Source organism: Labrus mixtus, chromosome 11 (genome assembly GCF_963584025.1).
Source record: "Labrus mixtus chromosome 11, fLabMix1.1, whole genome shotgun sequence".
In the NCBI taxonomy this organism is placed as follows: Eukaryota; Metazoa; Chordata; class Actinopteri; order Labriformes; family Labridae; genus Labrus; species Labrus mixtus.
Window position 1 is genome coordinate 4,451,846 of NC_083622.1, and position 25,361 is coordinate 4,477,206.

Here is a 25,361-nt window from a genome sequence, read left to right on the forward strand (position 1 = left end):
GTATCGTTGTATGACACTAGCATTTCTCTTTCTGGTTGTTTTGATTGAGAGCCCTCTGGCGGCGGATTTTACATACTGTGTCTTTAAAGGTGCATCATACAGCCCATTTCACAGTAAATACCAAGGATCAATGGAACATAAATACATTAAACTGATTGATTTTCAGAAATACGCATTTTCCAATTTACAAACTGGTATACAGATTCTGCAACGGAACCAAATTAAACTAAACACATCTGTCTGCTCTGGTCAACATCCTCTTCATGTTGTTTTCTTTGATCAAACACAACATCCTGATGTTCAGCAGCAGTAGTTGAAGCAGAACTGCAAAGAAAGTTACATTTTAAGGCTACAGCAGATGTCAAACTACTGAATAATACAGCCTGACAGTCTGGTTTAATCTGTTGTGACTTAATCCTGTAAAAATATTTCCTAAGTACCACACAGGGCTGAAGGAGGGTCTGATATATGGAAGTGGAAAAAGAGTTTGCATAGCAATGGAGTTAAAAGCATGACGTCAGCCTACGTTTATAACTAGATGGGACTTTGGTGTTTTGGGGCACGGGCAACATCTGGCTGCAGGTGACCTGTACGTTACATACTTTTAAAATACATTACATTATAAAATAATTATATAGAGAAAATATGTATTCCGAAGGTGCAATTAGGAGCAAAAAATGTTTTTTTTTCACCAGTTCTGAGTAGAAAACCTACAAATATCTGTTCACCTTTAATCATGCAGCCACGATATAACTTACATATTTTTTAATTTGTCATCCTTTATGTTTTGTGTAGAGAAACCGCCGACAACAAGCCCAGTATCTGTGAAATGTAATACCTGAGAGTGGCACAGAATCATGCACATGCAGCATGCGTGCATATAGTTCAGCGTCTCCTGGAGGAGAGCAGACACCTTGAATTGAGAGCAACTTCCCTTCCACCTCAGGAGACCTTCGAAGCACCTTGGAAAATGATCATCTATTCAAAAGTGGTCAGGCGGGATCCAGACTGGGAGCAGACGCTGATGAAAAAAAAATGTGGCAGTAATAATCAAAAGAGGCAAAAGCTCTCAAGGACATAAACACGCCACCTAATGTGAACCAGCAGGCGTGGTGATTGATGGCAGAGGGAAGGAAGTGGCAAACAAGATCCTGCCAATAACAGTCCAAACTAGTTATTACACATTTAAGGGTTAACACATATTAGCTTAGGAATCAGCGTGAAAGAAACTCCAGATTAGTGACCCTTCATTCTTGATTTTGCTGATTCTTTCAATTCCTCATTTGCATGCATCTGTTTGCAGATTACCTTGGTCAAAAGAAAATGGATTGTAGAGTGCTTTTGACTCCACATGTTTCCAATTCCTTTCACGGAGAACGAGGGAGAAGGTTTTGCAGATTTTACGCAGGTGAACTTAAACTCCAGGTCACTGCAGAGGGAGGGGCAGGATATCCAAAGGGTTTTTATGGGATTCTCACCCGCTGACTAGGGCATCATGGTTCTGTACTGGCAGAAATTCATAGTCAGGAAATTGAAGAGAATGTTTTTCATGTTTCTAAGGGGCAAACAATTGTAAAAATGACTATTTTAGGACAGCATTTTATCACCATTGTTTGGCAAAACATTATCTTAAATCTTAAACACCTGTTCTGATCCCATAACCTGTTATCCCATAAGCTTCAACTGTATATGTTTTTAAGGGCATTTGGAATTATAACCCATCATATTTCCCCATATTTGGCTTCAAAATAAATCAAAAGGGCACCAACACCACACGCTTGGTGGACAGGTGAAGTTTCCACGATCGTAGCTAACTAAGCTGTGCCAAACTGTTAAACAGTTGAGCTATGTTAGAAAGTCCTAATAAACCTGTTTATTTCTACTGTGAAACTGTGTGTTATTTTTACGTGTTAATAAATGATATTAAACATTTCTCCACAGCCATGATCATTAATGCTGATGCTAGCTTATCCAACGTAGCTCAGATCGTAAATAAGTACCATGCTCCTAGCTTAGTATGTTGCTAACAGCAGACTAACGGTAGTAGTATGCAGTATCTACCGTATGAGTATGTAGTAGGCAGTTTGTTAGCATGTGGTTTTTGAAGCAGAGGATTTTCTGGCACAACTTCACCAAGGTGCATGAAGAGTGAAAGGCTTAGAAGAGGTCAAAAAAGCTCCAGCAAAATCAACTTAGAACAACAAATTAGACCTATTCAGACAGAGTAATTGCATGCCACTTGTTACGTAGTATGTGGTTTATGGACACAGTCATACTTAAATATTAAGTACCATAATAACCTTTACAGTCGCCTGTCACATTTTTGAATGCAGGATTGTCAGAAGCTGAAGAGGGAAGGCAGCTCACCCTAACAGTTGCTGTTGTGTCTTTGGAAAAGGCTTGCCTTCGTTCAGTGCATGAGTGTAGATATCCCCAGTCACAATCTCTCCCCACACACACACACACACACACACACACACACACACACACACACACACACACACACACACACACACTGGTACAATCACATTATTCCCTCTATGCTCCATAAGCTGACACATATTCACATCTCTGGCGCCCCTTTTCTCCTCTCTCAGCAGAAACATGGCTGGGGGATGAGATGTGAGCAGTGATGATTTCTCTGGCTTGGATGGTCCCAGCCTCCGCCCCCCCACACACAGTGAACACCCCAGCCACAGTGGAACTGGACCGGAGCCAGATCCCAGCTCAGCAGGCTGGAGCTCGACAAGGCCTGAATGTATCCCGACACAGAGGATCAATGTTTCACTTAAAATAAGCCTTGTACAACAGTGGGCCTTTTTAAAAATAGCACAGTGTGATTAAAAGATACAGGGGATGTGGCTGCATCTGAATTTAAAAAGGTTATTTAGCCATGTGCAAAGGTGTGGACAATTTGGGGGGAGGGGGGGGGGGGCGGAAGCTCATTTATGAATAGCTGCTGAGCGGACTCCTGAAAGTCCTCACAACAAGAGAGACAGTCTTTTCCCTGAGTCTTTTAGATAAAAGCAGCAAAAAAAGGTCACACTCAAATTGGGTTTAATGTCCCTGACGGTGTTATCCAGCACAAGCTGTACAAAATCCAAATGACATGGGGCTGCATTCAGAGATTAGATAGCCAATACAGTTCACACCAAACAAACAATTTAGGCAAAACTGCAAGAGAGAGAAAACAGATTACATGTGTACAAAGAGGATGATGGGCCCACTATGGGACACTGTGGCATTCTGTGTATAAAGTTCACATGCATTTATTATATCCCATAGGACACTTGACCAGGTGCAGTTCTCAAAGATGACAAGGCCAAGCCCTGAGAGCTGCAGTATGTTCAAGTAAGGTGGAAACCCCCAGCGTTTCGGTGTTTTTTCTGCATAAATGCTGCAAAGCAAAAGGCCAGTGTGAGGTGGGTGGATAGTCTGTGGCCCTTTTAAATATTTAATTGCACATTTAGAGTCTTTTGGCCACATGCTGAATTAGTCATGTCTGGTAATGGTGTGCAATGCAGATGACAGCGTTCTGCAGTCTCTGGAGTCATACAGCACAACCTGCATGTAACACAGAGCAACGGGGGTAATTTTCTCTAATCAAAAAAAGACCAGAAAGCTTGAGATGGGATTCTAGCAGCATTTTTAAGGAAAATATGCTTGTTTGCTGTTAAACTTGGTCACAAAAGAAAAAAATCAATATCAATTCCATCTGTGTGTGCAGTACAGAGATAGCTTCAGGAGGTTGGTGTCCATCAGGAAAGCTGGACGCAGGAGGAGAAGCTGGTCCTGCTCTCTTGGGGCCGGGCACACATTGTGCGAATTCAGCCCGTGTCTGACCGGATTTTTGAGTCGCACAAATTATTTGTAGACTGACTTTCAGCTCAATCCCAAGTCGTTTGCAGGGCAATGTAGAGGGGGACACAAGGGCTGATCACGGCTCGATCAGCTGCTCCTACCCGGGTGTGTGACTTTCTTATTTGTGATGAGGGAATGTATAAATGAGAGCAACATTGTCAGGAATATCCAGCTGCTATGGAAAGGGCTATTTGTAACGGTTTAGCTTGCTAGCAAGGTTGTGTTTTGTTGGTGATGCTGAGATGCGAGAGAAAAAAAACATCTGACTTCAGCTTTCAAAACTTTATTGACAATTGTCAACGTTCCATCCTGATTTAACACAGATGTGAGCACTCAGGTCGTGCTTGACAGTTGGCCTGGAATACAGTCCATCCCTTCGTGGTGTTGCTGTAAAGACATGCTGACACTGTTTTACTTGCTCCTCGATTTTGTGCTAAGCTAGGCTTAACTCACAGCAGCCTGATACACAGAGAGGCTCAGGAGGGAGCTCCCACCCTCAGGCAGCTCGGATCCTAAACGAGGTCACTGCTCTTATTTCTGTTTGGTTTCACACTCAGACTCTCTGATGTATGTGGCTGAACATGAAGAATTTCCGAAACATTTTGATCTGTTGATGGTGGTGGTGGAGAGCGCCGTCAAACACACAGATCCAAAAGAGGTTACAGATTGTGTGGCCACGAAGGTTGTACTGTACCATATGTTTTAAACAGTCTTCTTCCTTATCACACCATTCTGTTTGTGGACTCTCAATCTGCTCATTTAGTTGTGCATTTCCTTCCTTTCACCATCCATCTGGTACACTTTAGGATGTAAAAGACGTCACAGAGCTTCCAGCTGCTCATCGATGTGGCTGGACTGGCTCGTCATTGTTGCTCTATGCATTCTTAAATCAAAAAACGCTGAAGAGGAAAGACATTTTCCTTGCAACCTTGGTTTAACGTTTGAATGAATGAAAGAGATCTGCAGGATTTCTCGTGGGATTCTTCTTTGTTCTGGATTCACTCACATTAATGACTGGGGAGAAAACCTTTTTATCACGAGAGGATAAGTGGAGTGTGAGGCAGGCTAGTTCAGGGAGGTGACTTGAGCTGCGCAGATTCCGATATGATCACCTGTCAAACGCGTCCTCCCACTTTGGCGGCCAATTGAAATCTCATGTGAGGAACTTTTTGTTTGTTTGAGCTCCTGCAGGTCGTTTCCCTCCTACAGTTCTCAAATCAGGCTCCTGTAGGGGTCTACTAGCCTGAGTCTGTACAACACATGGCTTTTCCAATCACCAGCCAAACACTCCCCACAGGAGCTTTAATCTTCAAGACAATCGGTCTCTCCCTCTGCTCTGTCAGTGTCAGCGTTGACCTACACCACTACTGCACTACTACCTTTAACCCCACCACCAACACAGAATCAACATGCAGGCGCTGACACTGGGGTTTAAGATATCTTTCTTCAATGTTCTGCATGCAAGACAGATCTGTGGTTGTTGTTGGTAGTTGTGATGAAGTTGAAGCCTGGACGCCAAACTCAAAATGTTTTGCTGTTGCAATAAACATTAAAGGGGACATATAATGAAAAATCCACTTTTACAGTGTTCTTGAACATATATTTGGGTAACCTGAGTGTCTACCGACCCACAAAATGTGAAATAAACCCATCCAGTCCTTTGTGTTGTGGTCTGCATAAGTCTTACAACACAGAGAACACTGTTTCAAATTTGCTCAAGTTGTGCTGTCACAATGGGATTCTGTTATCCTCCCCTGGTATCTCCACCCATGGACTCCACCCCCAGCCTATAGCTAAACTTTTGGGCAGGTCTGACATTTTTAATCTCGCTACAGAGGAGTGATGTCTACCGGGAAAACTCGGGGGAGGGGGGGGGGGGGTCATTGCATTTAAAGAGACACACACACCAAAACGGAGCGTTCTGAGAGAGCTGGTTTATACAGGGTCACAAACCTGCTCTGGTGCTTGATTCATTGACCAAAGCACAGCACAGATGTTTCATTTAGACCACAGGGGGACTGTTTGAAAAGGGGGAAAAGGGGGATAACATGTCCCCTTTAACCAAGCCCAACAACAATCAGTGATTTTTTGAAGGAGAGACGTGGGGCCTCGTGTGTGTCAGTCACAGAGAGCAGGAGCAGGAGGGGCAGAGCGATCAAAGAGTCTGCACTAATCTACTGATCGTGGATCAAGTCGTCTCCCTGAAAGTAAATATGTTTAATGATAATATAGCTTGCCAAAGACACACAGGCAACTCCTAATAAAGCAAGATGTGATGCCCTGGTAAAGCCTCTGTGTGAGAATCACTGGCAATTCATAACCAATACTATTCATCATATGGCAGACACACACTTGCGTACACAAGAAGCCCCCCCACAGTCAATGAGGTTATACGTTCAACAAGTGATCTGTTTATATGCAGGGGTGATACTCTTTAGTGTTATATATTTGTATTTGTCTTAGCAATTGTGTCTCTAAATTCCTTCAAATGTGGAATAAATTAGCTTGAAAAAAAGCGTATTTTTTCCAGATGTCGAGTGCCTGTTGTTTGAATAGATTACATTTACTCAGAGCACTTTCAACCCATGTGAACCCTGCCTTTTTTTCCAAGTTTGACAAGACATTTATCCACACTAGCAAAAACACTACTGCATCACCACAATGAGGTCATAAAATCATGTCACAGCATGACGTATGGCGGCAATTACAGCCAATGTGCCTAAAATTACAGCTTCATTTTCCCTGCAAAAATAGGACGACGGGAAACATTTACATCCTGGCTTTGTACTATTTTAAATGATGTTTAATAGCAATATTCACTCATGCCAAGCATTAATGAATTCCTGGGAACGTCGGGCTCGTTAATTCCTCGGTGTCAGAGTGAGGCATTAGGAGACAGGGTGTGTCTTTTTTAAATGCTCTTTTATTAGTTCAGCTGCTAACACAGCTGCTTTCCCCCCGCACTCATCCCTGTGCTCTCTCTCTCTCCCTCTGTCCTCCCGTGCTGTTGGACTTTAGCTGAACATAATTCCGACACAAAGAGCCCTCAGAAAATGCACCCTCAGCCTGCTGTGAATGCGGTTCATGGCGAGGATGCATAAGAATCTGATTGCTTCATGAGTGCAGCAAAGAAGAAGGAATGTCGGCAAGCATTTAGAGAAAAATCAAGGTTTATTGTAAAGCTCAAAATTAGTTAAAATATGTTTGCAAACAGGATAAGACGTTGCCATTTTTTTTTTTTTTTTAGAAGAGGTTTGGAGGCGTCAACACCTCAGTCATCCAGCTCAACCCCGACATGAAAAATTCATGTGTGCAACAGCTTGCTCATACGAAGCCCTGGCAACACTGTTTGCTAAGTGGTCTTCTTGAGATGTGTGTGTGTGTGTGTGTGTGTGTGTGTGGTTGTCCTAACGTGCACTTACACATGCCTCTTTGTGTTTGAAGTGGAGACAATGACAGTGAAGGAGTGAAGATGTATTTGTTTGTGCTCTCGCCTCTCAGATCTCTGTGGGTTTCACATCAGAAGGATTTCCCAGCTGTGTGGTCGTGCTCAAGGCAAAGGTAGAAGTGTGTATCTAGAGCGCGCGTGTGTGTGTGTGTGTGTGTGTGTGTGTGGGAAGACAAGGTAATACTTCAACACATATCATCTACAGCTCTCAGAAAGAAAGCCCGAGAAGACTGATAGAAAACTATTACTGCTGTTTGTCCATGAGGCTTCAGGGTCAGGGTGCTGCAGTGCGCACTGACTACAGTTATTCTATCGCCTAATGATTTTCATGACCCCCCATAACCCGCCGTCTAAGGCTTTTGATCAGGTCACTATTCAGCCGTGGAATTTGGTGACGAACGGGCAGACTTCTTTTATGTGAACGATTGGAGCTGGCTCCACTCTGAGAGGTGAGTTTTTAATACTTTTGGTAGATTAATACAAGACACTCTTTAAGACGTTCTCTCCTGCTCTGTGTGTGTCCATTGGTGATAGCATCCAGAGCCCTGCAGGTTAGGCTTTAGTGAGTTGTGCCACATTGGACTGTTATTGATTGATCATGAAAAACAAAAATGTTTTAATGACTGTATTTTAACCTTTTTAATAGTCAAGTATTCAACCGAACAGGAACAAGGACAACCAAAAAGCATTTCACTTTTTAAAGGCAGGGTTGGTAATTTTCTAAAACTAGCATGATTTTGAAAGTAGCATTCCCTCAGTGCTCCGTCTGCACCCTCCCCGTCCCCTCTGTGCTCCCTCAAAAGCCCCGCCCCCTCACTTACATGCACGAGCGCAGTTGCTCCAGAAGGGGACCTCAGCTCATCAATTACATTGTGTAGAAACTACGTCGTCTCATGTCTCATTCAGCGGTAATTAAACTCACAGTACAAACGCCGTCATCTGTGACGCGCTTTGAGTGTGGGCTCGTGAACGCAAGAGGTAGAGAAAACGAGCAGGGAGACAGGGAGGCCTGATTGGTTCATCAAATTGGTACCTCATGGCAGACATTGGTGGAAGTTTTCACAATTTTACAACTGATACAGATGGCTTTCTGCCAGGATGTCAGGACCTAAAGACAATTTCAACCAAAATCTTAGGAAATTACCAACCTTGCCTTTAAATAAATTATTTTAATTCTCCCACTAAAAACAAGTTATTGGTGCTGTTTGGTGTTTTTTTTAATAATCACTCAAACAGAAAAGTAAGTCTAAAAAAACACAGACCTCCAAAAAACCAAAGCAGCGGTAGTCAGCAGTTACAATATTCTGCAAAGTCAAATGACTATTTTTGTCGATGGACTCTGGTGGTAAAGGAGAGATGTAAGTACTGTTTCTGAATTCAAAACAGAATCTGGACCAAACAACAAAAATCACTGAATTCTAATTGCCTAGGAATCTGTATGTTTTTTCTTTTGGAAACATCAGTTCCCTATCTGAGCCGTTCAGTGACAAAATCAAGCACTTTTAGTCAAGATTTTTTGCCCATAGGGATTACGTTGAAGCCATTCGAGAAATTCCAAAACAAATTTGAACGTGTTCTTCCTTCAAGCAACACAGTACTCACATCAGAGATAAATCAGACGCATCAGACACAAAATGAAAAAAAAAAACAATGAACAATACTTCATGATCTCAGCTCAGCCTTAGAGATAGGGTGAGGAGCTTGGAGTAGAGCTGCTACTCCTTCGGATCAAAAGGAGCCTGTTGAGGTGGTTCGGGCATCTGATTAGGATGCCTCTTGGACGCCTCCCTTTGGAGGTTTTTTCCGGGCATGCCCAACTGGGAGGAGACCCCAGGTTAGACCCAGACCTCACTGGAGGGATTAAATATCCTGTCTGACCTGGGAACGCCTCCTCGGAATCCCCCAGGAGGAGCTGGAAAACGCTGCTGGGGAGAGGGAAGTCTGGGCTGACTTACTGAGCCTGCTGCCACCGCGACCCGACCTCGGATAAGTGGAAGGAAATGGATGGGTGGATACATTAAAGTGTTATGTTTAAGCTGTCATAACTGTTGTCATAAAGTCTCATTGTTTTCTGCTCATAAATTCAGTAGTGAACAGAGGTGCTGACTGAGCTGCACACAGGGGAGCTCTCCATGGTGCTGATCCAGACGTTGAAGCAGCTCTGGAGTTGTCTGAGTTTCTCTCTCCTGAGGCTGTACACACCACCACGATGGTCATTATCACTAGTTATAAGTTACGACAAACAATGCCATTGGTTCTTATAAATTAGCCTTTTTTTTCTATAAAGCACAAAATGGAGTTGGTTTTATTTAAACATCTAAGTTACCCATATACTTTGTAACATCCAGACTCCTTAGATCATCTGGGACCAATTGACTGTGTTCCTTGCAAGTGACTACCTCCGGTGTTCAGAAATGAAATGCTGTTGAAGTTTAAATTAATAAAGAAAAAAAAAAAGTTTACCCTTTTTCAAGTTTCTCCACTGTCCACTTGAGGCTGACTCCAAAAACCCTTGAAGTCACAAACACCCATTTTTACAGCAAAAATAAACATCTTTACAGCCTGGTGAAAAAAAACATGATTTTGGTCTGAATAGTGCACACAATGTGCACAAGGGAAGATTTTTTATAACTCATCCATTTTAATTTTATGAAGGTTAAGAGGTTTGCCTAAATAGCTGTATGGCTGATATGACTGCAAGAAGTCTTGTTTCAGCTGTTTGTTAGTCCTGCCTTTATCCCGCCTCTTTTCTAATTATAAGGTGGAACAAAAGTTAGGTTGAGACAGTGTTTTCAATATGGCAACCATCTTTGAACTGCACTTTTTTCCATCTTTATGTATGTTTTCAAAGTTTTCATATTTCCCTGTAAAGCACTGTGATTTGTCTCGTGTGTCTGAATGGTGTTGTATCAATAAACTTCCTTTGCCTTGACACACCTTTGGTTTGCCCAATCGTCTGACTTTTCCAGACAATTATAACAGAAGTTGCAGATAGCAACTGGTGGCATCAATAATAAGTATTTTGGCTGCATTTGGGTCGTCATGATCCAATTCACTGTGTGAATCCAGACCCTTAAACTACTCCTTAATGTTGGTATAAAAACTTGATAAAATCATGCAGTTTTGGTGGATCCTTCCTTAGCAGAGCCATACAAAATAACCTCTTTCATAACAGATACTGTGATTATGTCAATGCACAAACATGAAGAGCATTAAACAAAGCTGGATATCCATTTTGGGAAGCTCAGTCCATAGTTGAGTATTGTGCACACTGTCTTATTATACAAGATTCTTATATGACCCCTCATAGTACAGAACCACCATAATGTTATAAAGTCTACCTGTGACTTTCTATAACAGTCTGATGTGAAAATGGTCTGTTAGAGAAGTCAGCTTTGTACCAATGTGACCTTTGCAGTGAGCGGTTGAATCCATTCCATAAAACCTCTTTTTAATTAAACCTACTATTTGTGGAGTGTTTTATCTGGTTCTTAAAGGTCTCAAATCAAATAACTCTTCAGGAACTTCCAATGCAATGCAGACCCTCAGTAAGAAAAACTCGTTATTTTCATCAACATATTTTCAAGTCCTCTAAAGGCTGTCAACAGGGTTCAATTTCCCAAGCCAATTTTCTCATTGAAAACGATTCAGTAAAATTAAGTTCAATGACAGAAGGGGAAAAAAATGTGCACACATGTACAGTGACAACCATTGAGTGGGAATAAACGAAAATGGAGCACAGGTAAAACAGGAGTCAGACACCAATCCTGAATCGTCTCTCTGAAAGACAATGTGAGACATGTCCATGTACTGTCCATGATGACAGCAGAACAACTAGCTTGTAACATCCCAGGGCAATATATTCCTATAAACTAATTATAGAGTAGGGGTTCCCGAACTTTTCAGCCCATGACCCCCAATTTAACGGTGCTAGAGACTGGGGACCCCCATTGTCCCTGGTGGTGGTTAAAACATTTAACGTTGTGCACAGCCATGCACACTTTTTAAAAACAATTTTATTTAACGTTTAATTATCCCATTGAGATCAAGATCTCTTTCACCTGGCCAAGAGGGCAGCAGCACACGTCATAATAAATATTACACGATTAAGAAACAGTTTACAAACAATACATGAAGAGAAAACAACATTTACAATGTGCAAATCGGTTCGCAGATAAAGTGCAGAGTCCTGAAGGCACAGAGCAGCACAGCAGGACAGCTGGAGTGCAAAGATTCACTCGCAACAGCGTAAGATAATACAATGTATGTGTATGTTGTTTTGGTGTCTGACTTCCCGCCCTGCTCGATCTTTTTTATTTTAATCCTTATTGATTATGTATTTGGAAAATGACACCGACAGGAGACTCTGTCTTTGAAGCCTCTTTGTGCAGGGCAGAACCGCCAAACTGAGTCCAACATGCTAAAGGTAAAAACTTCATACGGGCCGGCAGACTGACCTTCTTTTGCCGTTAACACCTCCGGGCCGTATGGCAGCGCATGATGTAATACTGATGACTGTCTCTAACGACATTTATCGCAATTCCTGTTCAAGGTGAGATTCAAATCTGCACATTATTTACACCCCATCTATTCCAGTTTGCTGTGCTGGCTTCAGAGTGTTGCCAAAATAACACTCACTCAGTTACATAAACTTCTGCTGCAAAATGTATCCTCATGGGCAACAGCAGGATGGTTTGAGAAGTGATGGAAGTCAACAGAGGCAGGGTGGCATCAAAATGACTGTCATGATGCATTACGAGTATTTTTTTTATTTACATTTATGTTTACATTAATCCAATGCGAGACATTTTTCAGTGTTTATTTATTGTGTTCTGTGTTTATTTATTTTGAAAATCTGGAAAATGCAACTTTACCATATTTTTGCACACTTTCCCCATTATGTCTACAAACCCCCCAATTATCAGAAAAGTCTATCCTCTCCGTCTTTAGCCTGCTCCACTTTTCAGAAAATGTGTGCTCAAACAGGCTGTTTGGAGATTTTCCCTTCATGACATCACAAAGGGCAGTAACCCCTCCCCCAGGTGGGTGACACTCCCACAGCTAGGTGTTTTTTCTGCCCTCTGAGTCTGCCTTCTCACCGTAAACAATAGGACATGGAGCGAGAAAGCCAAAGCCACACACCCAAGCCCTTCCAGATGAGGGTGTGGTCAAACACAGTTTATTTGCATTTAAAGGTACAGACACAAAAACAGCCTGTTCTGAACAGTGCTGAAATAGAGGGGTTTATAGGCATGATCAAATACAGGGAGATCTGAGACTTATTTAAACTGTTTGAAAGAGCTGCATGAAATTAATAAAATTAATTAAAAATAATTCTCTGGTAATGTCAGATAAACAAAATCCTCTAAAAGCAACAATATGTAACTTGTCCACTTTAAAATAATAGTTTCAAAGTGACTCTAATAGCACAACAACAGGCAGAAAGGCGTCCATGTCTTTTCAGATCCTGCTCCTCATGTTGTGTCAGCCCCGCCCTGATTACCAACACCTGTGTCTCATTATCCCCTGATTGGCTGTGTATTTAATCCCAGTGTGTGCTCCCAGTTCATAGTGTTTCCCTCGTGTACCTCGTCCTAGCCGGTTTCTTATAGTCGTAGTGTGTTTAATCGCTGCCTTTTTTTTTCTGTCCCAGCATTTAGCCTACTCTGGATTTGTTTGCCGACTGTTTTTGCCTTTGGACTTCATTAAACATTTTATCCTTTTCAACGCTCCCTCTGATTTAGCGTATGGATCCGTAGTGTGCTTATCTTTGTGGCACTTCTAACCTAGGTCTCCTTGTAAGGGTATTTGAAGCTAAATTAGGAACTCTGAGAGGAAACTCAGGATTGTAGTGAGAATGTTTATTTATAGATTGTTTAAGTAAAAAAATAAGGGCATCCATTTCGAGAAACTGAGCAAGTAAACCAAATTTACTTATTAGATTTCTTAAATTAAGATCATTCTAAGAGACATCTAAGTACATTTTGCTTGATGTAGTGGCAGATATTTTACTGATTACAAGCAATTCAGGTCTTATTTTTCACTTGACATAAGAGGTCAATTTGGACTTTTTTTTAACGTTTTATTTTTTAGAGATTTGCTTAGATTTGAGTTTTTACAGTGTATCTGCTGGTAGTGTGGACGCTCAGAGCACTTGGAGATTGTTGTGTTCACCTCTAAATTTAATCCTAAATGTAAGTGTAAATATATGTTAATTTAATCTCCCTTAATGTGGTTTTTATCCTTAAGAAATCCCATTATTAGAAGGTAATTGAATTCCATATTTTTGACATTTAAAATCAGCCTTGAGAATCCATCCTGTAAAGGCTTATTTGTAAGCTCATTAAATATAAAAGTACAGGTTTGTAAACCCCAAATTCTCAAACACATAGTGAGAAGATGACCTTGTGTTCCTTTACAGCCCTGCTTCCTTATTTGGCATATCTGTGTATCATGTGAGAGAAACTGACTGATCACACATCAACTGTTGTATCACTAAATTAGCTCCATTCCCTGGATACTTTCCCACAACCTGTAAAAAAAAAAAAAAAAGGATCTATTCTGTGGCTATTCGATGTGAACCTTTCCTCATTGTGTGGCAAATGTAGGTGGTGCCACCAACCTGACACAACATCCAATTGACGCTGTTTGACTCCAGAAGAGGGGGCTGCTGGGTGATTTTTTTTTCTATTGAGAGGAACCCCTCAGCTTTGAACACAGAAAAGGCAGAATCTGGCAGGAAATTGAGGGCTTTCCTCTTCACAATAAAAGCAGTCCCGAGGGGATTGCCTTCTTTCACTGGATGTTGTTTTTATCTTCTTTTTTTTCCCCAGACCTTCAATGATGCACAAGAGAAACACACGCAGGCGCCAAAACAGGAGCTGCCTTTACCTGTTTTATGAAATGCAGACAGAAGTGTGAGGCAGATGTGGCATTTTAATTTTCTTACTTAACATAGCTGACAATAGGAGGCTGAAGGGTTGTCATCACACCATCATTTTTAACTTTTATATGAATCTAGTAAAAATCAAACATTGTAGATGCCTATTTTAATACCATGGGGGAAAATACAAGTCCTATAAGACACACGTTTTTATTTGTGCAATTAAGACAGTGTCACCTGTCTATATCTGCTCTTTGAGTATTTGTATGAAACATCAATGTAATGTTTGCATCTTAATGAGACGTCAAAAGAACCTGATAAATGTAACTTTTTTATTCACACCCTGTGACTTTGAATGCTCTCTCTCTTTCTCTTGCAACAAATTTTGGTTCAAAATATGACCAAAATTATTTCTATAATGAATATTTTTAAATGTTTTTAAAAATCTGAAGATTGAAGATTGTATACTTTAACACATAAAAGCTTCTAGGTATCAAATATTGTGATGAATGCAGGCTACAGTATGCTTGTGTATTAGGATCGTTTTTTTAAGGTTAATGGATACATTGAGCCTACATAAAGGTCTACTGAAACAATGTTGATATCACAGCAGTTACTTTACTTAAAAATGCATTTTAAAATGCATCAATTAAATTTATTGTTACACATCTCACTTTCTAATCAAATTGTTTTACAGGCTTGAAAAAAACAAATATATGATATACAGCTGATGCAGCCTTTAAGTGTTATGACTGTTTATTTATATTAAATTGGCGGTTTTTATCCAATCAGAATGATTCATTTAACCTCTACATATGATTAATGGTGAATTTAAAAGCGATAATAATCTTCTCATAGTGTTGCTTTGATCAAGACGTCTGTGTGATTCATGTTGCAGCTCTTTTTCTTTTTTTTCTCTCTTATTATTTTGAAATATTTAGCAGGAAGTCTTCCTGACACAACTTGCGTCTCTTGACAGCAGCAAGCGCGAGCCCCGGGCATCCGAATAAGGAATCCGGCTGTTGCTGCGCGCGGACACACAGACAGACAAGGACGCTCCAGAGCCGCGAGCTGGGGACGGCGGTGCCCTGAGACGCGCGCAAGACCCTCTCTTGATTTTTACCGCTCCGTTAAATCTTCACGTCCACCTCACTTGGGGGGGGAACTGTGTCACCAAGAAGACGGGAAGGATTCTATGTGGAGAATAACTTTTATTTTAGACAGATCTCTAGAATTTGTGGAATAACTAACGCAACCTTTCTTTTTCAAACAAGGATTTCCACCTGTTTAAATCAAAGAGGAGCAGAGGACGTTTCATTTTGGAACTATAAGAAAATAACGCCGGTGAATACATTCGGGATTTTCTGAACCCATTTTACGCACTGGGAGCGCAGCACTCGGAACTAACGGGCATCCAGAACTCCTCTCTGAGTTTTCCCTCCTTTTATCCCGATCACGTCATTTTATTCCCTATGAAGACAACATTTCATAAGATGCGTTTTGTGGACTTATCCTAGGACTTATTATCCCCGGGGTTTTGGAATTGGTGTATGCCCTGAGAACGCACCGAGCTCCGGTCACTGACAGCATGCATCAAAGGGACTGCTAACTTGCTCAAGGTAAATTCTCATCTTATTTACATTTTAATATTAAGTGGTATAGAAGAAGTCTCACAGAAAGCTCTGCTCAGCTTCAAGTGACAGTACACACGTCGTTCAGACAGCTTGATGTATGTTTTGGTGACTGCGAGTAGATTTTGTCATCGAAATTAATCATTTTGGAGGGGAAATTATTTGAAAATAAACTGTTAAAAAGTTGGCAAATATCCCGGAGACTGCTCCTTGTTACGTTCTCCTTCATAATGCTGTCGGGTTCTGGTCCTTGTTGTGGAGTGGCTCTGCGTTTTTCATCAGCCAAACGGTTTGTGCTCAGGGAGTCGCACCGCTGGGTGAACAGTCGCCGTCTGGATACTCTGTCAGTCCGCGAAGAAAGAAAAGAGACACGTTCTCTAGGGACACGGTGTCGCCTAACTTCATTCAAAAACACATTACTTCAATTAACTGTAACTCCCGCAAAGGTGCAGCACATCATTCAGCACCTAATTTAAGACATTTTTTTGAATGAAAAGTGCAAGTGTAAACATCGGCACTCGTAAAATACGCATCCGTTTGTTCTACCTGGACAGTCGAAACACATATTATTCATTTTAATTGGTTTCACATATTGCTTAAGTATGTATCCGAGTAAAAAAAAAAAATAAAGCTTTAGATCCCATAGGGGAAGTAAAGAAAAAGACAAGGATATTCAAATCGGAGAATTGCTTATTTTTATTAAGCGGTGTGTAACGTCGCCTGTAATCAAATCTGAATCGCAAGGCAATGTTTCTGAATGTTGCTGCAGTTTTGCAGCGTGTCTGGGCAACCCTCGTGCCAACCTGGAGCATGACCCTCAGAGTTTTGTCGTATTTATGGTAACTAATATCTAAATCTTCCCCTGAGACTGTGGAAGAGTGGCGACAGATAAAGCCGGAGGGGAACGAGAGAGAGAAGAAAGAATGAGTTTGTTTTATTCTACTATCACCATACATAAACTTTAAACCCTTTAAATATACATTTGTTTAGTGTTTAAACAACAATGACTACTTAACAAAATAATGAGTCACCTTTTGCATCTTTTTTTTTTTCCATTCGTCTATGATGTGCTCAAATTGTGTCTTGGCAGGGAGGGATTCAATTCCCAGTAATGCTGCTAAAGGAGGCACATAGCTGATCTCTTTGCAGTGGAGTAGGCAGATGAACGCTCTGAGCCTATTGCTGTGGCGCACTTTCAGTCAGCTTGGTATCGCTCACTGATGGCCAGCAGTCCTATTCGCCACAAAATGGGTTGTCATTCAGTGTCCCCTTCTGGTGCAAGGAGCCTCCCTCATCTCTCCTCGTGCTGCAGCAAAGCTCACTGAAGTCCAATCTGAGGCACGCTGCATGTGCACACAGACTGATGACAAAGAGGCAGGCAAGGAAGGCTGTTTGTGAAAGACTTTGAAAACACTGATTTTTTGTTTGGATTTCCTGTTTCTTAGTATGTTTGTTTCCTGCTTTGTTGACTGTATGAAAATGTCTCTTGGTCGAATTTAGTCCTGGTACACGGTCATACAATTGGGGGCGCTGCAAAAGCACATATGCTCATCCCTTGTATACATCAGGTGGACTCTCCATTAGCTTCTCCCCTGATAACTGTTGATTTATAGCAGCATAATGTTACTTTTCATACTAAGGAACATGGCTGAAAACACGTCGTCATACTGAATATTTGCATGCAAAATAAATCTCAACAGGTGAGGACACGGTTCTCTAAACGCCTGCTAGAAAAGCAAACCGCTTGAAGCTAATTTGGGTTCTAACAGGGACGATGCAGTCTCCCTTATCTTGCTGTTACTGTTGTGTTGCATGTACTTGATATAAAGGGCAATGAAGGAAGAGCAAACTGGAGATACCAGGGTTTACTGTTACCATACTTAACATTAAAGGCAGGCATGATATCTACAGATATGAATCAGTACTTGAAACAATTATTGCATACATACAGCCTCAGAAAGAAAGTTTATACAATTTCAAAGCAATGAACTCTCTCCTTGAACAGAGATAAATGACATTCTTTTGGATTTGCAGCTGTTTAAAACAACCCAACATTGCTTTTACATCAGGAATTTACAGATGAAAATACATTAAAAGTACCCTTTATACTTGGTGCCCCTCTGAGCATCATTCTGCTGTCTTATGTTGAATCCAGCTTTTTCCTTCTTTTTCTGATTCACCATATACGTGTATATCTATGCTCATTAAGGTGTCTGAGTTTTGTTGGCAAATCACAATGTGATCTCTTTATTGTTGACTACCTTTGATTCTGACAAACACAAGAGCAGAACCTCGATGTTAAACATATTACCCGCTCTAGTATCAATGCATAAAAAAACTCTCCATAGACAAAACTCAAGTCAGCTTAATTTGCTGTAACTATAGGCTAGCAATAACCACTTGACATATATATTGTTTCATGTCAGTTTATTAAGATTAATAAATGTCCAGGTTAGGATTGCCCTCAAAACACTTTGAGAAAAAAATAAGAACAGAATAAATACTTGGATTGATTTGCAAATGTTGATGTGGCAAAATGAACAATGCAAAACAGGGGAATTGTACAACATTGGAGAGAAAAAAGGGTAAAAAAAAAAAAAGGAAAAAGATTGCAGAACTGAAGGAGAAGGGGGTTTGAACTTGACTTACATACATTCAGGAGTTTGAAGATTATCCCAGTCAACAAACAACTTACAAACAAAACTGAGAATAATAAAAAAAACTTAGTTTATATTCACAACAAGGGAGCAGCAGATAAACAAGGTGTATGACCCTGTTACCTCAAAACTTAAGGCAACATAGTAGACCCCCTCATTTTATATTACCAAGCATTAACCTCCGGTGTTACAAAAATTAAGGAAATTTGGAAGTACAAAACACTGCAACTCCTGGAGTGTCCACTTGAGGCTGTCTCCAAACGATCCCTGAAGTCCCAATAACACCCATGTCAAAATGATCCTTTAGACAGCAGAACAGGCTGCTTCAAAAACGTTGAAAGGGGGTTGATTTACTTTTATAACTCATCCATTGTGATTACATAATGATCTTATAATAAGGGGCGTGTCTGATCTGACTGGCTGGTGGACATGGGCTTTAGGTATATCTCAGCTCAGCCTCTTCGCTTACTACTAGTTGGACCGAAAGTTTGTTTGTTTGCAGCATTTCTAATATGGCGACAGCTATCGTTTGAAACTACATCCATGTTTTAAACAGACTATGCATACCACAGGATGTCCATTAAGCAAACAATGCAGCTCATCATGCTTTAAAAAAAAGTGAAAATTGTTTACATTCCTCAAAGTGTCACTGTATCCAGTGGTTTGAACTTTTTACCTCTATTCAAATGTTTAAATCAAAGCCTTGTGCATACACATTAACATCGTGAAACAAGTGAAAACTACAACCATACCACAGCTGTTTTGTTGCATGAAAAGTACATCACATTGACATTAAATTCATATGAGACCTGCTGCAAGAATCAAAGTGGAGTCAGGCGCAGGACTTGTCTGCTTTAAAGACAGCACATGTATCACTGGGGCAGTGCCAGGTTCAGGGTCTGAGAACGCTCCCTCGCCCCCAGGTGCGGATATTAGCAGTCAACTGTTTTATCCGCAAGAAAGAGGGCAGATAACAGAAATAGACTCAACAGTAGAGCCCTGACAGGCACGGCTGGCTCCAAGTCACAGGGATGAGACAAGTCGGCAACACAACACAGGCCTTTTCAGAGGCATTCATGCGTGCTTTTTTAACCTAGATGTCCTCCTTTGTTTCTGCATCTTACATTCCCCCCGCTGCCTCGGAAAAATCCCTGCGCCGTTGACTCTCTCCCCTTCCCTCCATCTTCTCATCCTCTGATCACTCCCCCTTCCAAACAAGGCCACAGTGTCCAAGGCTGAGGGTGCTATCAGAGAAGCTCATATCTGAATTTGTGACATCAGAGGGAGGAAGAGGAGACAGTGAGGTGCGGAAACAGAGGGAGTCATTGAAAGGGCCGAGATGAATAGATGGGTGACGAGGAGACAGTCAGCGGGATGATAGAAGATGGATTAAAAGGAGGATAGAGAGGGACTGTAGGCACAGCGCTGGCTGACATAGACAGACGGTGCTATTCTGCTGCCTCTGAGCGCCACACATCGCTTTGTGTGTGACACCCACCATGCATTTGACTAAATACTCAATCAGTCAGCACAAACAGGAGACTCAGACACTTCGAAACGAGGCACTTTGAAGGTGAAACATGCAAACATCCCTGTCCTGAAAGTACCTACAGGCCTCCTGACAGAGAATATCTTTGCCTAGAGCGACTTGGAGGTTGACCAGATTCTGCAACGCCATTGGCTCCTCTAATCAGGGCCCAAACAAGGAGCTAGGGAAGGATGCTTAATGAGGCTTGGCCAATGTGCGGAATGAGACAGGAACTTAGGCTGACAACCATAAAACAGCCACAAAGCTTCACCAAGAAGTGTCTCAATGGCTACATTCACGCCTCAGCCCTCTTGCTCAACCCGTAATGGCCATTAGAGCCCACAGTTTGGGTGGATGGATGGGCAACTTTGTTACAAAGACCGTAGCTGGTTTCCTGCCAACAGTCAGTGTGATGCTTATAAACTGGACTGTGACTATTTTGAACCTTAAGCAAATATTCTTTTGACACTGAAATCAACACTTCCCTCAACTGAGTGATTTTTAACAACCAAAACAACAGTACATTCTTTCCTCAAGCTGAAAATAGGGTTTATTTGTGGATCTGCTGCCAGGCAGTGGCATTAAGAAAACATTTGCTGTGGTAATGAGTCAAGGGAGAATTAGGGACATGTTCCCACCAAGCGGGAACCTCTGTTTTTGAAGAATTAAGCCAATGGGAAAGTGCGAAGATTGCAGTTCCTTGAGTGTCCTCTGGAGTCTGGCTCCAAAAGACCTAGAAGATCCTTTCACACCCATGTTAAAATGTCAATTTTTATAGCATATATAAACACGTTAACAGCCTAGTATGGAAAATGTTTTTTGTTTTAGATAGATCACGTACACACTGTATAGGGGTTGAAGTTTGTACAAAAATTAGGAGTGGGGTTGATTTGACTGACAAGCTAGCTGCCAGGAGGCTTAATGCGCGCCTCAGTTCCACCTCTTTGCCTGTTAGTAGGTGGACCGAAAGTTAGATGAATATTCAACCTCTTTTTGCTCTGTTGTTGGTCATCACCACCTCCCCTCCTCCTCCTGGGAAAACATATCTGGCTCTGTAGCTGCTAATTTTCCACTATGTTTACAAACACTTACAGATCAGTCTGCTGGTTGGTACTTGGCAGTTAGTGGTTAGTGGATTCATACACACTTACAGATATATATATATGTTGGGATGAATCAATTTAGTTCTGTTGAAAGCTGTAAAATGACCTCCAACTTAAAGACCTAATATGGTCAGTAAAAAGATTAACTTTGAGCAACATGTCATAAAGACCTAAAATGTCAAAAACATTAATAAAAGCAGTTTTTGTGTCTAATTAAAATCCACACATTCACAGACAACAATATCATCTTATGGGTAGAAGTTTCCAATCAGAAATACTAACATGGGTCATTTTAAACTGCAGACAGACATGTGGTGTAGAGTATGTGGGCACATAGATATTGGAAAAAACCCAGAAATGTAGTAACCACTAGGCAGGATTACCGCTGATGCACAGTCGACATTTTTCATGCCTCGGGTGATGTCAAGGATTGTCATGCAGCGCGATTGGATGTTGCCTGGGTGACACTTGGCACTTGCCAGGAAGTGAGAAAACATTCATTCCAAACAGATCAGACAAATGATATATTATACCTCCTTTTATGTCTCTGCTCATTCATGAATGAAATGATAGCAAGCCTTTAGAGATAGAAGTCTGGAAGAAGCAGTGTGATCACTTAATAATTCCTGTTGTACAGGTATAAAAGCTGGGTAAGTGCTACATTGCGCCTTCTGTCTGGAGACAACCATCGAGAGAGCAGCCAAGCATAAACTGAGTTTCACACTGGCAGCTTGTCAAATGAATTTGTGAGCATTAGAATACAAATCCAGTGCAGTTTAAAAGCTCTACATCCGCTTTTAGTGTTCCAGCATCAGAGAGCCCTCAACCCAAGAATGTACTGTGTAGGTTTTTCAATGAAAAAAAACAAAACTTTTTTTGATATTATAGTTTATTGTTCTTCTGGGATTTGAAAAACCTCCTGAACTGATGACTCATTTTGCTCAAGACATTTAGCTGATGGTGAGAAGAAAGGAGCATAGTGCATTTAACACAGATTTAAAGGTGATGATGGTATAATGTATTTTGTGATTGGCATTTGGACTGTTCTACTGTGTGTAACCTTTTGTTTTAATTTGTGTCTTTTGTTAAATTCAAATTGTGGGTCCTCCTCTTTTGTTTAAATCTTCTAATTCTTACATATCCTCTTCGTTCTTTAGGTCCAAGCTGTGCCAAACGTATTGCCCCTAGAGGGAATAATAAAGTTCTTTGAATTAAATAGAAGTGAAGAAATCTAGGCAAAAATAATCACTGACAAATATATGTTGGCATCAGTGTGGGACAAGAAAAAACTGAAACTATTGAAACCATTTTCCCACACATAAGTGGTCCTTAAAGCAACATAAAAAGACAAAATGGCCATTTAAAAACGTTACTTGTATTTTGAGCAATAACATAACAGCAGGCTATAAACACTGGCATATTTCAATGATTCTGTTAATGAGTCGCCCCAGAGTTTGAGATCAGAAAAACCTGCTTTATTGAGATTTTCCCAATAAATCATGATTGGAAGTGGACAAAACCATTTGGATTAGAAAAAGGATAGTGGTGTCAATGTGCTCCGCTCTTGAAATAATGCTCTGGAAAGCTTTCGACATCAACCTGGCTTGCATAGGTAACGCATTTCCAATTTGCAGTGTTTACAAAGCTCCATGAGCTTAACAATTATCGGTCTATGTAAAAAATATTCCCACTCTTTAATGTGTGATTATTGCGGGCAAGTTGATAGTTTGTTGATCATTTGTTAGCTTGACGCTAACACATACCGACAATTGTCTTTTTTTCTTGTTTTTGTTAGCCATCGGACACTAGCTAACACTACAGTCTGTTGTAAGTTATTTGAAGAATCATTTTAAATTGTTAAAGAAAGGGAGCTCTAGTACAATTATACTAGCTGTCCCTGCATGTAATTATAGGTAAAACAGTAGTTACAGACATTTTGCTGGCTAACATCTTGTCACACAAGGATTTACCTAGTTTATCATCCGATATATCATTTAAGGCAGACTCTAGTTATCACCCACAGCCAGTGAGACTTGCAGAAGCATGACATGTACTTTCATGTAGTTGAATTTAGTTGATGAGTCACAAATGTAGTTGACCATTATTCTCAGAAGCAATTAGCAGGGATACTGTAACATTAAAGTTCCAAACTTGTGACATCTGTTGTAGATTTATATTTGGTGATTCATTAACGTGGCCGTTCTCTCACAAAATTTGCCATTTTTTCCTAGCAGTGAAAATGGTGTGCATTGTTTGTTGCTTTAACATGTTGAGTTGTATGGAGCAAAACAGTTTGACCTCTATGTAACTGATGAATCTCAAAAACTGACTAAGCTGTCTGTGCTACAGCCAAACAAAAATATTGGACAATTCAGCAAAACCTTGAATATTGTTCATTCAGAGATTGGAGTTTTTACAAATAAATGCAGATAAGGTATCAAACTAAGAAAGTATCAAACTAAGAAAAAGTAGGACTGACTGTAGGACACGACCTCTGGTCTCCTTCACAAAAGTCACAAGTGCTTCACACCCATCCAGCAACCTGCCCCCTCCAACTGTTTTAGAAGACGGACACTTTCTGGATTGGCACTGAATGTAATGTCTAGGTAAACCTTAAGCGTGGAGTACCACAGGGAACTGCACTTGATCCTCATGCATTTTATTTATAGGCATACTTCCCTGGAGACATAACACAGAGAACTGAACTTGGTCCCATTTAATTTATAATGTATATTAATAATAGTGATCATAACACAGTTGATATAAACAAGCAATGCTTAATCGGGGTCTAGTGTTCAATCTCAACTGCTGAGCTGTCCTTGAATCCTCACAAAAAAAAGTAAAAGCTACTCTTGGAAAACAAGAAAAGGCTGCTGCATGAATACAATTTGTAAAACCACCTTAGGTAGCTTTCTTTGTTTAAAAAGTGACATTTTACTGATAAATTGTGTATATAAAATTGCACATTAGTAGTTTTGGAACGCTTCCTTTCAGACACAGGTAAACCTTTCCTCCTTTAGATGTCTGACAGAACCACACAGCTTTTATCACACAATCCTCTGGGATTTTAACTGACACACAAATTTACAGCACATCGCTGTGATTTGTATGCTGTGGTTGGATGGTCATCTCTTTATATGCAGAGATCAATTCACTGCCTGACATTTATTTATAAGGCCATTCTGAGGTTGACTCCATCTTACTTATGGGTCTTTATGGCTTCAGTCCGTGGGCATCCGCTTTGTTTAAGGTCAAAAGACTTTTTCTTGTCTCTATTCGAACTGAGATTTGAACTGACCTTGGAATAAAAAGCAACCAGGCATGCTTTAGCTGAAGACTGATGTACAAATGACTTCCAAGAAGAACACAGTGACCCTGGGTAAACTCAAGTATGACACTCTTCCTGGACACAAAACAAAACAAGTTGATGCCCTTTAACTCTATCTTTCTATCAAAGTTTGTGTGATGCTGTTTATTGCAGCGCTCTGCTCAGTCATTAATTGTTTTCTTGTGTTGGTTTTCTTAGAAAGGTCTTACCGCTAAATGAGGTCAGGGAAATCATCCCTGGTTCTAGCCTTCACTCTCTGTAAACATGCAACTAATTCTAAAAATAAAATTGCTTTGAGGCAAAGGTGGAGGCTTTCAGGTGACTTTCAGTATCTCTGGCAGAAAATTGCTGGCTTTAGAAGCCAACATTGGTGAAAGCCTTAATGTAGTAAGAACTAAAGTCTGTTCACATCTGAGCTGCTTAACTGTGAGTCAAGGACTTCAATTAGCAGGATTCTCTTGCCTGTTTGCTATTTTTAACTTCATGTTCGTGGGTGTGTGAGAGGAGCAGAGGGAACACCTTCACACCTCGCCGTGCTCCTGTGCAAGCCTTGGATCAAAAAGAGAGGTAGTTCAATCCATTAGTCTCAATTTCTTAACCAGTATGCATTCAAATCTGTTTAATAATGGTTAAAAACGATACAGATATAACACAATGATAAATATGTAACATAATTTAAGAATAAAGAACAGTATTCAGAGCAATTAGTAAAAATAAAAGAACACCCTGCACAGGAAGAGGTTCTGTCTGATGATTGTCAAGTAATGTCTGTATTGTTAAAACATTTATTTCCCCTCTGGATTATCGCTTTGCACATAGAGCAGAGGAACAAAAAGACATCCCCAACCATACATGCCAGCATGTCATATACTGAAACATGAAACATAGACATCATAAACACATCATTAAAGAAACATTTAAA

At 40.7% G+C, this 25,361-nt stretch overlaps 1 protein-coding gene across 12 annotated transcripts in view; it reads left to right on the top strand.

The window, feature by feature from the left end:
• The first annotated feature begins 15,223 nt into the window (after positions 1 to 15,223).
• The window catches only part of adgrb1a (adhesion G protein-coupled receptor B1a), a 154,505-nt gene continuing 144,367 nt past the window's right edge, over positions 15,224 to 25,361 (top strand). For 6 of the 12 annotated variants that reach the window (XM_061049644.1, XM_061049647.1, XM_061049645.1 and 3 more), the window contains exon 1: positions 15,226 to 15,811. The gene's annotated coding sequence lies outside the window, so the exon portion shown is untranslated. Of the gene's footprint in view, positions 15,812 to 25,361 lie in introns of all 12 variants that reach the window. The other 6 variants (XM_061049649.1, XM_061049650.1, XM_061049652.1 and 3 more) reach the window with 2 other exon arrangements.